The sequence below is a fragment of the Drosophila melanogaster genome, chromosome 2R, assembly GCF_000001215.4.
Source record: "Drosophila melanogaster chromosome 2R".
Lineage (NCBI taxonomy): Eukaryota > Metazoa > Arthropoda > Insecta > Diptera > Drosophilidae > Drosophila > Drosophila melanogaster.
The window spans coordinates 11,102,298-11,115,062 of NT_033778.4; the positions used below are offsets into that span (position 1 = coordinate 11,102,298).

The window sequence follows — 12,765 nt, forward strand, 5'->3', positions numbered from 1 at the left end:
ATCCATGGCAGACACACGTAAAGATACTTTACTCAAATACCCTTCAATCAACAACTTAACGCGCCACGAGGGCAGACAACCACGTTAACTTCCCCGATATTCTTCCTTCGCCTTCTTCTGCCTACGTGCGTTTTAATTTTAATTTTTTTTCCCCCGATTATTCTGCTTCTACATGTTGCTGCTTCGATGTTGCTGCTGCTGCTGCGTGGCCACTTCAGCGCTCAAGTTGATTTGGATGTGAGTTTGGAGTCGCGATTGGAGCCACAGTCTTGAGCAGTTTGTTTTTGTTTTGTTTTCCATTTTCGAAACGGAATTTTAAGCGCTAAGAAAGCGCGGGATCCCTAAATGTTGTTGCTGTTGCTGTCGCTGATTGTTGTTGCTGCACATCAGAAACAGAAACAGAACAGAACCACATCGCAACGACCTTAACGGGCAGCCAGACTTGCGACTTGGACTTGAATCCACTCAGCCGACAGCAGCAGCAGCAACAATAGACAGTGAAAACGTCATCAGCAGTCCAACGGGTATTTGCCTGCATTTGTGAGACTTTGTAGCTGCTTTTCATCTTCCATTTCTTCGGCTTGGGGACAGGCACACAGAGAGAAAAACTCGAGAGGCACTTTATGTTGTTGATGAATAATTTTTATTCATAGTACACTCATCTAACATTTTCCATAGGCTTATTAATCAAATAATAAGACCATTAAAGATAATTATTTCTGTTTTGCCAAAAGCATACAATTTAAACTGCTTTTATATAAATTCTTTGGGTTTTGAAGCATTTTCTTGCCGTGCACAATGACATGGCAACAGCAACACGAACCGAAATGAAATGAATTTCATTCCCCGAACTTGATTTGCCTGCTCCTACGCAAAGGGGACAAGCTCGCTCTTTTCACATTGTACGATTTCCTGCTCTCGTATTATCTCCCATCCTCCAGCGTTCAGTCACCCACATACGAGTATACTCTTAGTTATGTGGCATATAGCATAGCCATAGCATAGCATACTCGTAGCATAGCATGGCGCGCACACAGGCCAGAAACAAATCAACACTTTGTTCATTTCACACGTGAATTGCTGCTGAGCAAAAGCAGGCGGATTGGAAAGGGGGAAATTTTCATGGCTTGTCTATTTTTATATCGCATTTTGTTTACATTCCAATTCGAGTGGGAATTTTCCTTTAGGAATAGCAGGCACACGCATTCTCAATTAGAAAATCCCATTTCATTTTCTCCTGTTGCGGTTACACGCGGATTGACATTGAAAACATTGAAAACACAGGCAACACAACTTCCAAAACCGATTTCAAGCCCCCTTGTCATATTGCACATGAAGAAAAGTTTTTCCAAAACATATTCTCAATGCTCTTCATTTTATATAAAACGAAGTTATTAAAGATATTTCGAAAAATGGAAACTCCAAAGTTGCACAATCATAATTTGCTCTTATCAACGCATTATTACTCATCATATTTTGCTCGACAGCTAGTGCTTAGATAGATTTTAATTTACGTTAGCATTTATTTTTACAGCGAGTATTTTTAGAACAAGTTTCTAAATGGAAAATCCCACGTTTTTCTAACTGCTGAGACCACAGTTTTAGGGCGGTGGGGGGGGGTAGGATTCAAGAAGGGATGGAGTTCGACATTTTGCTGCGGCTTCTTTGCGGTTGCCAGCAATTAATTCATATTAGGGCAAAAATGTTTCTTTGGATTTGTACCTGTTGGCAGGGATATGTTGTACGTTATGCCACCGCAAAAGGAAGTTCGGAAATGCTGTCAGGAGATTTACTTGCCTTTTCCCATTTCACACAAATTGACCAGCTGAACAAGAGGCAATCCAAATCCTAGTCGGATGTGAAATGGAAATCGAGATGGAAAACTGCTGGAAGGCAGATAAAACAAATGAAGAAGTTCCCTTTCCTTTACTTTCCTTACGGGGTTGGGCCGTTCGCGTCATTTATTTTTAGTTGCCAAACTGCTTGTGTGTTTATAAACAAAGCGTTATTTATGTTCTCTATTTTATTTTCGTACAGCCAAATAAATATTAATAAAGACCGTGGCGCGTATATATCAAGGCGACAGTTCGACGGGGGCACTTTATTTTCGGCTGCCCGGCACATGTGGCATCCCCTTTAATTGGGTCTGGACCCATAAATATAAGACTAAGTCCTCCGAGAATACGATCTTTGCGCTGGCGAGAGTGATTTTGAAAACCATTAGCGGGTGCTAACCACATTCCCCCCTTTTAGTTCATTACCACCAATCTGGTGGAACACTCAGCACTGAGTAATTGGATTACAAAGCGAAGCTATCAGTAAATATTTAGTGTACCAAGAAACCCCAATACAACCTGTGCCACTCCATTCGTGTTGACATTCGATGGAAAGTGTAAGGCGAGACCGGTGCAAGCTGAGCTGAAAGCGATTCATATTAATCGCAGAACAAGTGCAATTGCTGTTCGATCTGCCAGCGAAAATATATACATATATCGCCATATATAGATTGTATACGTACGATGTATAAATGTGTGTTTTCCTAGCTATTCATATTTATACGATTATGGATGGCAGCGGCGCCGGCGAGTCAACCGCATTTCAAATCGAATACTATCCAGACACTGTATGAATCAGATGCAGAATACGTGATCCGACCGATGCAAATGCAAATGTATCGCCAGCTGAAAATATTCGCTGTAATAATAGTCATAGTACGAGAATCTGGAACGGAACCGATTAGACGTCTCGATTTTGGCCGTAGTCGAGCGATGAGTGTGGTGGGCAGTGCAGAGGAAAAATGTCATAAACTCTTTATCACTGGGACTTTTTGTTCTCAAATAGTACACATAGATTGTTTTTGGCCTACGCCAATTGGCAGGCAAACACGATAGACTTGCATATGAAGCATAATATGCTATTTTTGGGCAATCTATTACATTATTTTGATACTACGTCGTTTACTTTAAGTTGATTCATTCGGAATGATCAGCTTAGAATATCTACAAAAACCAGTTATGTTTACTCATTCATAAGGCTATTTAAAGCGAATTTATTTTTATTTAAAGCAAAATGTTTTTTTTTTTTTTAACCGAAAAGTAGTGACAAATATTTTTTAACCCTGACTGTTTTCTCTCAGTTTGAACAGAATGATTAACAATTATATTTTATAAAATTTTAATAAAATGTTAAAAACACAATTTTCAACAACATTTTCTTCGCGATCGAACACTGTGTTTTGTATTTATGAAATGGATTACCATTTAATTATTTGAAGTTCACTAATTCATAACATTTTTTGACAGTTGAGTGATTGAATAACCCACGGAAATGAGACTTTTTTCTCTGTGTTTCCCTTGCCAGCTTTTATTACCATGAGTAATTGTGCATTGCTCGATGGGTGGAGGGGGGGGGGGTGTTGTTTAGGGGGGTTGGCTAGTGATTCACAATTCACAACGGACGTGCTAAAATTTACACTTGTCTACAGGATAGCGGTAAATCAAAGCCGCACTTCGCACTCGCCAGTTAATGAGCTTTCAATTTCGGTCTTTGCTTTTATTTGGCTCGCTATTTTCCTACATTTTCTTGCATTTTCCTTTCGGGCCATCGTACCTGGCTAACTTGTTGTTGTTGTTGTTGCTGCTGCTGCTGCTGCTGCTGCTGCTGCTGGTATATCTGCAACACTTGCCACCGTAACTGCAATAATTTTTTCCTTCCTTTTTGTTGTATTTGCAAACTCGTTTGCACACAAACACACCGACACACTAACACCGACGCGACGCCGGCTAAGGCAATAACAACAACTCAACGAACCAGCATATAGAATAATAATAATAATATAAACAACAACGATCGCACACCGATAAGAACTTAGTCGTATACTTTACACAATAATAGCTTTCTGCTGTTGTTGTTGTCGTTGTTGCTTGTTGTTGTTTCAGCAAATTTTTCACGGCTTTAATTGGCACCGATACCGGCGATGATATTTATGTATATTTTCCAATAATTCCGCTGTATTTACAATTGTATCTTGAATTTCACTTATTATTCCGCCAGCCGGCGATATTTGTTTGGATTCGTAATTCAGATGGTCGGTTGAAGCGAGGGGGGGAGGGGGGCTTTTCTTATGCAGTAGCACTTGTGTTTTCCTAGCTGTTAACAACAACAACCATCGGTTGGTGTTTTATCAAACTTGTCAGCTTATCAGAGCCGAAGAAGATACACTGCTCGTTTATTTTTATTTCTTCTTTTTTTTTGTTTACACGCGCTTCTCACACAGATACTCGCGCACACACGAACGCAACCATGGCATATAAACAAATTGGCAATCCATTGGGTTTCGTATTCGTATCTTTCAGATCGGCGAATTTTGTTATTTTTGGCCAAAATAATTATCAGTGCGATTGCATAGATTTAGACCGATAACTGCGATTGCGACTGCGACTGCGATTTCCCGAATAACCGGCAGAGAAGAGGACGTGAGAAAAACGCGTCTTTCCGCTTCGACTTCTAAAATTTGACTGTTACGCGTCTGTAAAGCCAACTATGTTAGAGCCCCAAATCGCTGAGTTAACATTCGCTGTGTTATGCGTCGGGTGCACGAAATGTTAAGGTTATGTTAAGTGCATCTGATGGATTGAGAGATAAGAACTGCAATCTGTGACGATTTAAGTAGACTTTTGTGGCAGCTATTCTTATTAGCACCTCGTGAAAACATTTTAGCAAACTTCTGTCATTTACAAATTATAAATGAACATAAATACATATATGCAATATGTTAACATAATACATTTACGTACATATGTAGATAAACTAAATATGGTTAAGTAATATAACTATTTTTTAATACATCACAATAAATTTGATTAAACTTATTAGCTGATTCTAATTTTAACAAATTGAACAAAGCAATACAAAGGTTTTTAAATTTAAGTAATAATTTAAAAGGTTTTAAGTGATGTAGTTTCGTTTAAGAAATGCACATATTAAATTTAAACGCGTGAAAAAAATGTAAGACATTTTTCACAAAAACTAAGAATTTTTGCTTAAATATTTTACTCATTGTTCATCTTAAGTTTTAATAATATTTGTATGCATTAATGAAAAATATCTGTGTTGAATACGTTTTTAGTTGTATTTTTATTTAACAAACTCAATTTATTAAAATACTAGCAAAACATTGAAATATATTAAATAAAAACTTTGCTTTGGAGCCAACATACATAAATGTAATTTCAAGCAGCCACCGTTAAAACTTGACGAAACTCTGTTAGGCGTGCTCTTCTCTCGGCGCGTCTTAACGAAACTGTTGTCGTGAATAGGAAATAACGAAGCCGGCTAAGAGAGCGAGATACTCTCTTAATCTGGAAACTTAGGGAAAATGTTTACCATAGTTGTTTGGCAAAAAATAAATAAAATAAAATAAATCAAGTGTAAAAGAAACCAACAAAACGAAATGAAATTAGCTTTTAATCAAATACTACACTATTTATTGGGATTAACTATACATTAGCTTTGACTGTTATACATTTACGATATTGGGTGCTATGTTAGCTAACAGCCATCTAACATTTAATTCTGATTATGACAATCAATTTTGATCATTTGGCTAATTAGCCAAATCTGGACAATAGCCCTGCTAAAATATTTATGCACTTCCTGTGGTGCTCCAATGGTCTCCATATTGCTTCAATAATTGACAATCACATTGCGTATACGCCTGCCAGCAAAATTATGACAAGCGTGTAATGCGCAGGCAGCTGGCAGTTGGCATAATTGCAAATAAACTAGCAACAATAGCCTACCAACCCAAACAGCTAACTAAAACAGAACAACAGTCGAGATTTAATAAGTTGAATTTCTCTGAGTCGAAAAGTTGCAGCTGCTTTTATAGGCGTTAAGAAACGATGTGTGTCGATTGGTTTTAGTACTACTTTTTTATTTTTAAATATTAAGAAATTTTTAAGTAAAATAAAATTTAAATATGTACATTATCAAAGTTGTGTCCGAAATTCAGTTGATATTTAACCAACCCAAAACAAAAATTTTAAAGCTCACATATCCCTAAAATATATTATGGTGTCCATATCATCATTATACATTTTTTAAAGTTTATTATGAATAGCAGATGTACGTGACTTATAAACTTATAAGTAAGTAAATATGTAACTAGTTTATTTTTATGTTCCTTTAAAGTAAATCCTGCACTATTACTATTATTCTATATAATATTAATGTAAAATAAAATTAATTTAATAGTTACGGTAAATGGAATTTGTTAAGAGTTATCCTCACTTTGAGGTTGCTTCTACTGAATATTGACTGTACCTAAGCACATGTGCATAGATATCCCCCCTTCGAGATTATGAGGCGGCAAAGGTGCGTTGACAATTTGACATCTTGCCCTTCGTTTGGCTCCCTTCTCAGTTCTCGGCTCGGATTCAGAGTCCCCATTTCCCTCCCCGGTTCTCAGTCCCGTCCCCAGTGCTCAGGTCCCGGTTCTCGGGTTTCCAACAGCCGACGGCAGGCGGAAGTCACACAAATCCGTAAATGGCACAGTTTATGCCACCAAAAGCTCTGGCCGAAGTTCGGGCCATGTTAGGAGCGGCAAATTGTCCATTATCGGTGGTGAGCTGCGGGAACGGCCGGAACGGTGGGGTCCAGTGCAATCGTTATTAATATTGATTGGAGCATAAACTGGCGACGGGACTCAGATTCGAGCGGGATCTCCAACGCATACAGACCGAAATGTTGTCGATTAATTGCGATTATGTAAATGTTAATGTAAAGCGCGTTACAATTTATTATGTTTGCTGGGAGGCTTGCATGCAAAGTGCTCTTGGCCAAATACACATGTGCATGCTAATGTGCGTATCCGTTAGGTTGCCAAGTTTGGCTTATTGATTTAGTAGACGCTGCAAATTGCGCCTTGATAGCGTCTAATGTGACGTTTGTGCAATTGTAATGGAAATTTATGTTTGTCGGTCCATGTATGTTTGCCCGTTTCCAGAATGGAGCGCCCCTCGCACTTGAAGGGCTCGCCGGTCCAGCTGGCCTTAATTACAGGTGTGCCTGTGCCTGTGCCTGTATCTGTGTCTGTTACTGTGGCTGCCCACCTTGGGCCACTGCATTTTGAGCACTCTCTGGAGTTTCGGGGGAAACAATTACGTTGGCCAACTTGCAGATTAAGTGCAGTCGAGGGACACATAAGCTCGGAATAAAGGGAATAGCTACACTACCGATCGGGAACTAAATATGTCAATTGAAAATTAGTTTCAACTTTATGTATTTTAAATGGATTAGTATATATGAATATAAAAGAAATTATAGTATTTCGCTATTACACTATTTCGCTATACAAATTGACCCTTTTATATTTATAAGGCAATAATCAAATAAAATCCTATGAGACAGAAAGAAAATAGTTGACAAATGGATTATCGACAACTAGACCCTGAGAAAATAAAGAGCCACGTCTGCCTGTACATCATCTACCAATTTGTGACTCCAACGAGGCGCTTGTCCATATTAGCCATCAATAACAGCACTTTAAGTACGTATCTCACAGATACAGACTGCTGGCAGCCACCTACTCAACTGGCAAACTGATAAACTGGCGACTGGCAACTGGCGACCGTCGTTCGACCGACTGTGCCATTAAGGAAATCATAAAGTGCATAAAATCACAAAGCAAATTGCTCAAAAAACAGGCACAATATGCGCTCGCAGTCGGAATCGCCAAGCAGACACAGAAGACGACACTTTCCAGCTTAAGCCGATGGCCAAAACCAAACGAAGCCAGCAGCAGCAGGTTGGGGGCCATGGTTAATGCTACTCTTCTGGCCGCCGCCGTCGCTGCCAAAGCGAAAATATTTTGATGTATTCATGGAAACATTTTATGCATGTTAAGTAACAGACAAATCGACGGAAACTTATGCTACGCAGGGTTTTTTTTTTTTTGGCTGGCAGGGGTGGTGGGGGAGGCCCATTCGGCTGATTAATAATTTACGTGGTAATATTTCTGTTGCCTGTTAGCCCCCCGAAAAAAAAAAATAAAATAGCAACAAAAGGCTGGAACGAGGTACAGTGGGGGCACAGTAAACTGAACATTGCTATCTAGAGATATTATAAATAAATAAAAATATATGCTCATATATAAAAAGTCTCTTGAATCATATATTTGTAATATAAATTGATTGTTACAAGATTATCTACCTCAACTTTGAATGGGTAAATCTCGAAGTTAATTACATGACCATAATAAAAATGGCAAGACACGAAAAAACAATTTAATGTTTTATGATTTTATTGTTTATGATTTAGTAATCTAACGAAGACTGCAATTTTGTTGGGCAATAATTTGAATTAATAAAAATAAGGATATAAGACAATTTTACTATACAAATAAAACTGTGTTCGAAGATTATATAATGGGTTTTCCCTGTCTGCCAGGCGCATTAAAGGTGGAAAATTGGCCAAGAAGCCGAAAGAGATGGCGCTGTGTGCGTGAGTGAGAGAATGAAAGGGAAAGAAAGGGATGGAGAGATATATGGAGACAAGGCAGACGCATATGAATTGGAAACTAATCGTGGAATATGAGAATGATTATTATGCACATCACACTAATCATTATCTCTGTCATGGACAGTCGGGGGATTCGCTACTTCTTGAGCAGAGGGTGGAAAACCCAAGGAAAATCCATAAGGAAAACGTGAGAAAGAGATGGCTAGCGGCAACGAGACAGAGACAAAGCGAGAGTTAACATGTGTGGCTCATAAAAATCTGTTGATATTCATTGCATGTCGCCAGTAGAACCTCACACCAGTTACTTTTTTCTTGATGGGCGAGGTAAACTTTCCCGGCTTAGCTTTGGGCTTAAAGCACATACTTTGCCTGATTTCTTTCGTTGGCCCCCCCCCCCCCCCCCCCCCCGTTAATGGCCAAAACAAATGAACATGGCGAGGCATTCATTCATTAACTGCTTTGTCATCGCAGCCAGCCCGAGCTTTAGGCCCGAAATTAATTTAATTTCTGGCAAATATAAACACTTGCCATCCACTTAGCTGCAGTTCATTGCGTCGAGCAAACAGACAGCGGCACAAGTTTTCAAGATGAAAAACTTCTTTCAGCCAAACTTTTATCCGTCTCTGTTTGCACGTCTTTGACAATTTCAAATTGTCGAGCATGCAAATAGGCGCAGCAGCAGCAACAATAAACCATGCGAATCACATGAGCAAAGTAGAGGGTTAAGATACAAACAGAATAAATGACAAGTCCCACAAACTCCGAGGATGATGATTACGTACTGAAGGCGGGGGAAGTGGAAGTTGCCTGCCAATAAAGAGCTAAAAATAAGTTATACGCACGACGTTTCGCATATCAAAGAGATAACGACCGCGATAGCGATTCTGGAAAAACTGACCAGCGCAATGCGCACAGAAGCAATCAAAAGGGGTATAAGCTATTGAAAATTGATAAATCTAGAATCAAACCTAATTTTAAAGTCTATACTTTGCGTGCTTAAATGTGACTTTTTTAAGAGTTAACACATTTACAGATTTGGAGATTAAGTATTAGACTAATCTCCATATAAGCAGTATCTAATTTGTTAAGCTTCTTGCTTTTCAAATAGAAAACAAGGCTATTAAATACTGTGCAAAAAGAATCACTTCTATGACACATTTTATTGAATAAAATTCCGTCAAAAGCATTCATTAATAATCGGCGTCAATTATGTTGTACAAATTATTTTGAACAAATGGGCCAAGATAATCTCAAATCAGCGCAACAAAATGTGTGCATTTCAGCGGAACATTTGCCAATTTTATTAACTTTTTTTTTTAAACCGCAGAGCAGTGCATTTAATTATGAAAGCCAATTGATTTATACGGATATCGTTTTCAACTCCAGACTCATTCAGTGCGATCGCTGTGGGAAAAAGGCTTGTAGTAGAGCGGCTTAATGCAGATTAACCCGGCCATTAATTTGCCGGCCAGCAATTAACGAGCAGTTGACTTAGAAGAGAGCTGTGTAATCCTCGATTTCACGCCACGTTAGATTAATTAACTTTTTCATAAATAATGGCGAATGCAATTTAATTAAAAGCAAACATTTTTTTTACTATTTGGCCCACGTTTGTGCCGCTGTAAAGCGGAAAGCTATTAAATTTGTGTCATCGCGCATTTAATACATTTTGAAATAAATTCGCATAATTATCGCTGGCGGCCAAGGCCGGCTAGTGGGGGATTTGTGTTGCAATTTGCACTTTTCAATTGCCCCAAAAGATACGCCAACGAAATGCTTATTAAAGTATCAAAAACAAATACCAGAAAGCTGTCACCAATCCCGCCCCATAGAAAACATGCCCACTTTGCCGCAGAATTTGCATATTTGTCTCCGTCGGCGGTCGTCATTTTAATAAAAAAAAAATGTTTGTATAATTTCAGGTCGTCGTGGGATGCGGCGGCTGCTTGCTTATAAAATTAATTTTAAATTAAACAATTTTAATTATGATTCAATAATCAACAAACACACTGCAGCTTCGTCAATGTTGTCGCAGACTTTCAACAATGCAAATATTGGTTTACGGCCATAAAGGCCCAGCGCGACCAACCAAACCATTAATCCAACTCCGCTCGACTATTGCAAATTGTTTAATAGCCGCCTTTCTTTCTTTTATGTTTGCAAAAAGAATGTATTTCCATAATATTGCCGCTTTATGTTTCATCTGGAACCACTTAACTTTGCCTCTGCTAATTCAATTAAAAGGAGAATTTAAAAACTTGAATAGCTTGTAAAGTGACAAAAAATTCAGTACTTCTTTTATTGAGTTAGTAACTAATATCAATGCTAATTCAATTCGCAGATGCCCTTGTTTCCACCAAAAATTTAAATTACTACATTGAAAAAAAAAATAATTCTAATAAACTATATTGATTTGCAATAGTATATTCCCAATGCTCCATAAACTTGCTTCACATGACTTAAAAAATAAATTAAAATTTATAGAAAAAACTTGATTTTTGAATTTGTTCCTTGCTTGAAACTTGCTGAATTTTTTTATGTGCAGAAATATTTTCGATGGTAATTGAATTAACTCTTAATTTGGTATTTTGCCTGTGTGGTCATAAAATTTAAAGAGCACATTAATTGTCTAATTGAAAAAACGGTTTGGCTGCATAAATTGCTCGACGACTTGCTCATTTTTCTCATGATTATTATAGTTATGACAACCATTTGTTTAAGCTAGTTACAGTGCCTCTTGGGAAGACTTACTAAGGGAATGCACCTTTAGTCAAATGCAACAGATATTAATTAAATATTCAGTGCTTAATCACTTGCAACAAGTTAAATGTTGATTTTTGCCCAGAGCCCTCTGTGACTTTATTCAATTAGCGTTTGTTAACTCCCGTTCCCGAACTTCTCCAGATTTTTTGCCAATCTTTTTCGATGCCGGCGGGCACATCATTACATATGCCACGCCCACCTCGCCATTGCCTGCCCCAAGCTTTATGCTTGGTGTACGCAAAAATTTATTTACACGCATAATTTAAAAAACCTTTTGCGCTTTGCTTAATGGCCATTCATTTATTGTAACACACACACACACTCGCTGGGTGACACTTGCATTATTGAATCTGCCACGCCCACCAAAAAGGCGGAGGCACATAATGGGCTGATTTCGTTAGTTGACAGCCACATGTTTGCGGTACTCGTTAAGCTGAAAACATGCCTTTTCAAGGGGTTTTGGCATTTATTTTATAATTTAAGTATCTATGCCCATGAAGCTTTTAATATAAAACCACTCAAAACATTTTAAAATACTTTTAAAATATACATTACGTTACATTAAATAATCAAATCAATTGATAGTACGAAACTGACATATAAACAATATTATAGGAATGAACACATTTCACACTTACAAAATGTAGAATTTAATTTAAAGGCTATGAAGTATAAACGTATAAAATATATCCAATTATTAAAATATTAAAACAAAATATCAAGTTGAGGCCGCCACCTTTGTTTAAATCTATAAATTGGGAAACAGTTTGTTTATTTGTGCTGGACATTAATTGTCTGTTCGAAGAAAGGTAATTAAAACAAATCCACATTGTTATCCTGCGCTATCAATATGCCAGCAAATTAATTATGATGTGTTAGACAGATCAATGACATTCTTGCTGAGAGCCGAGTTGCTGCAACTCGCTTGCCAAAGTTAAACGCACTCACTTAACTCGCACCATTCAGCTTTAGTCACCTGGATTTGATTCGATTTTGTCATCTGCCCGGGCAACAACACATACATATATACTACACATGCAAACATATACATATATGCCCATATCTACATGGCCAACTACTTCGATTCCTGGCCTTTTGTACTGGCCCCTTTCGCCTGTGGCAATGCTTCCTGTCTGATGTTGCACGAGTAGATGTTGCCGCTGTTGCTGTTGCTGTTGCTGTTGCTTGTGTGCCTTGAGTTGGCAGGCCACGTTCTGGTTTCGGTTGCGGTTTCGGTTTGCTGGCTGCGATGGGCGCCTGTTGACGCTTTCGGCTACCCAGACATGGGTATCAGCCAGGTACCGACTTGGCTCTCCAGTTTATGGCCGTTTACATGCTCACCGCCCGTTTCTCATATCACTTTATTTGCCAGCGGAATTCGCACGCAACTCCCTCGGTAATGATGCTCAAGAATTTTTAATAAAAAACTGCCAGCCAAGCAGGAGGAGCTTTGCTCTTTTATTTTTGTGCTGCGACTGATGA

At 38.4% G+C, this 12,765-nt stretch overlaps 1 protein-coding gene across 3 annotated transcripts in view; it reads right to left on the reverse strand.

The window, feature by feature from the left end:
- Nucleotides 1–12,765, reverse strand: part of luna — a 138,423-nt gene that overhangs the window by 124,342 nt on the left and 1,316 nt on the right. For 2 of the 3 annotated variants that reach the window (NM_001273950.1, NM_206089.2), the window contains exon 1: nt 3,610–4,519. The exons of the other annotated variant lie outside the window; for it this stretch is intronic. The gene's annotated coding sequence lies outside the window, so the exon portion shown is untranslated. Of the gene's footprint in view, nt 1–3,609; nt 4,520–12,765 lie in introns of those variants that run through there. 3 annotated transcript variants of the gene reach the window in all.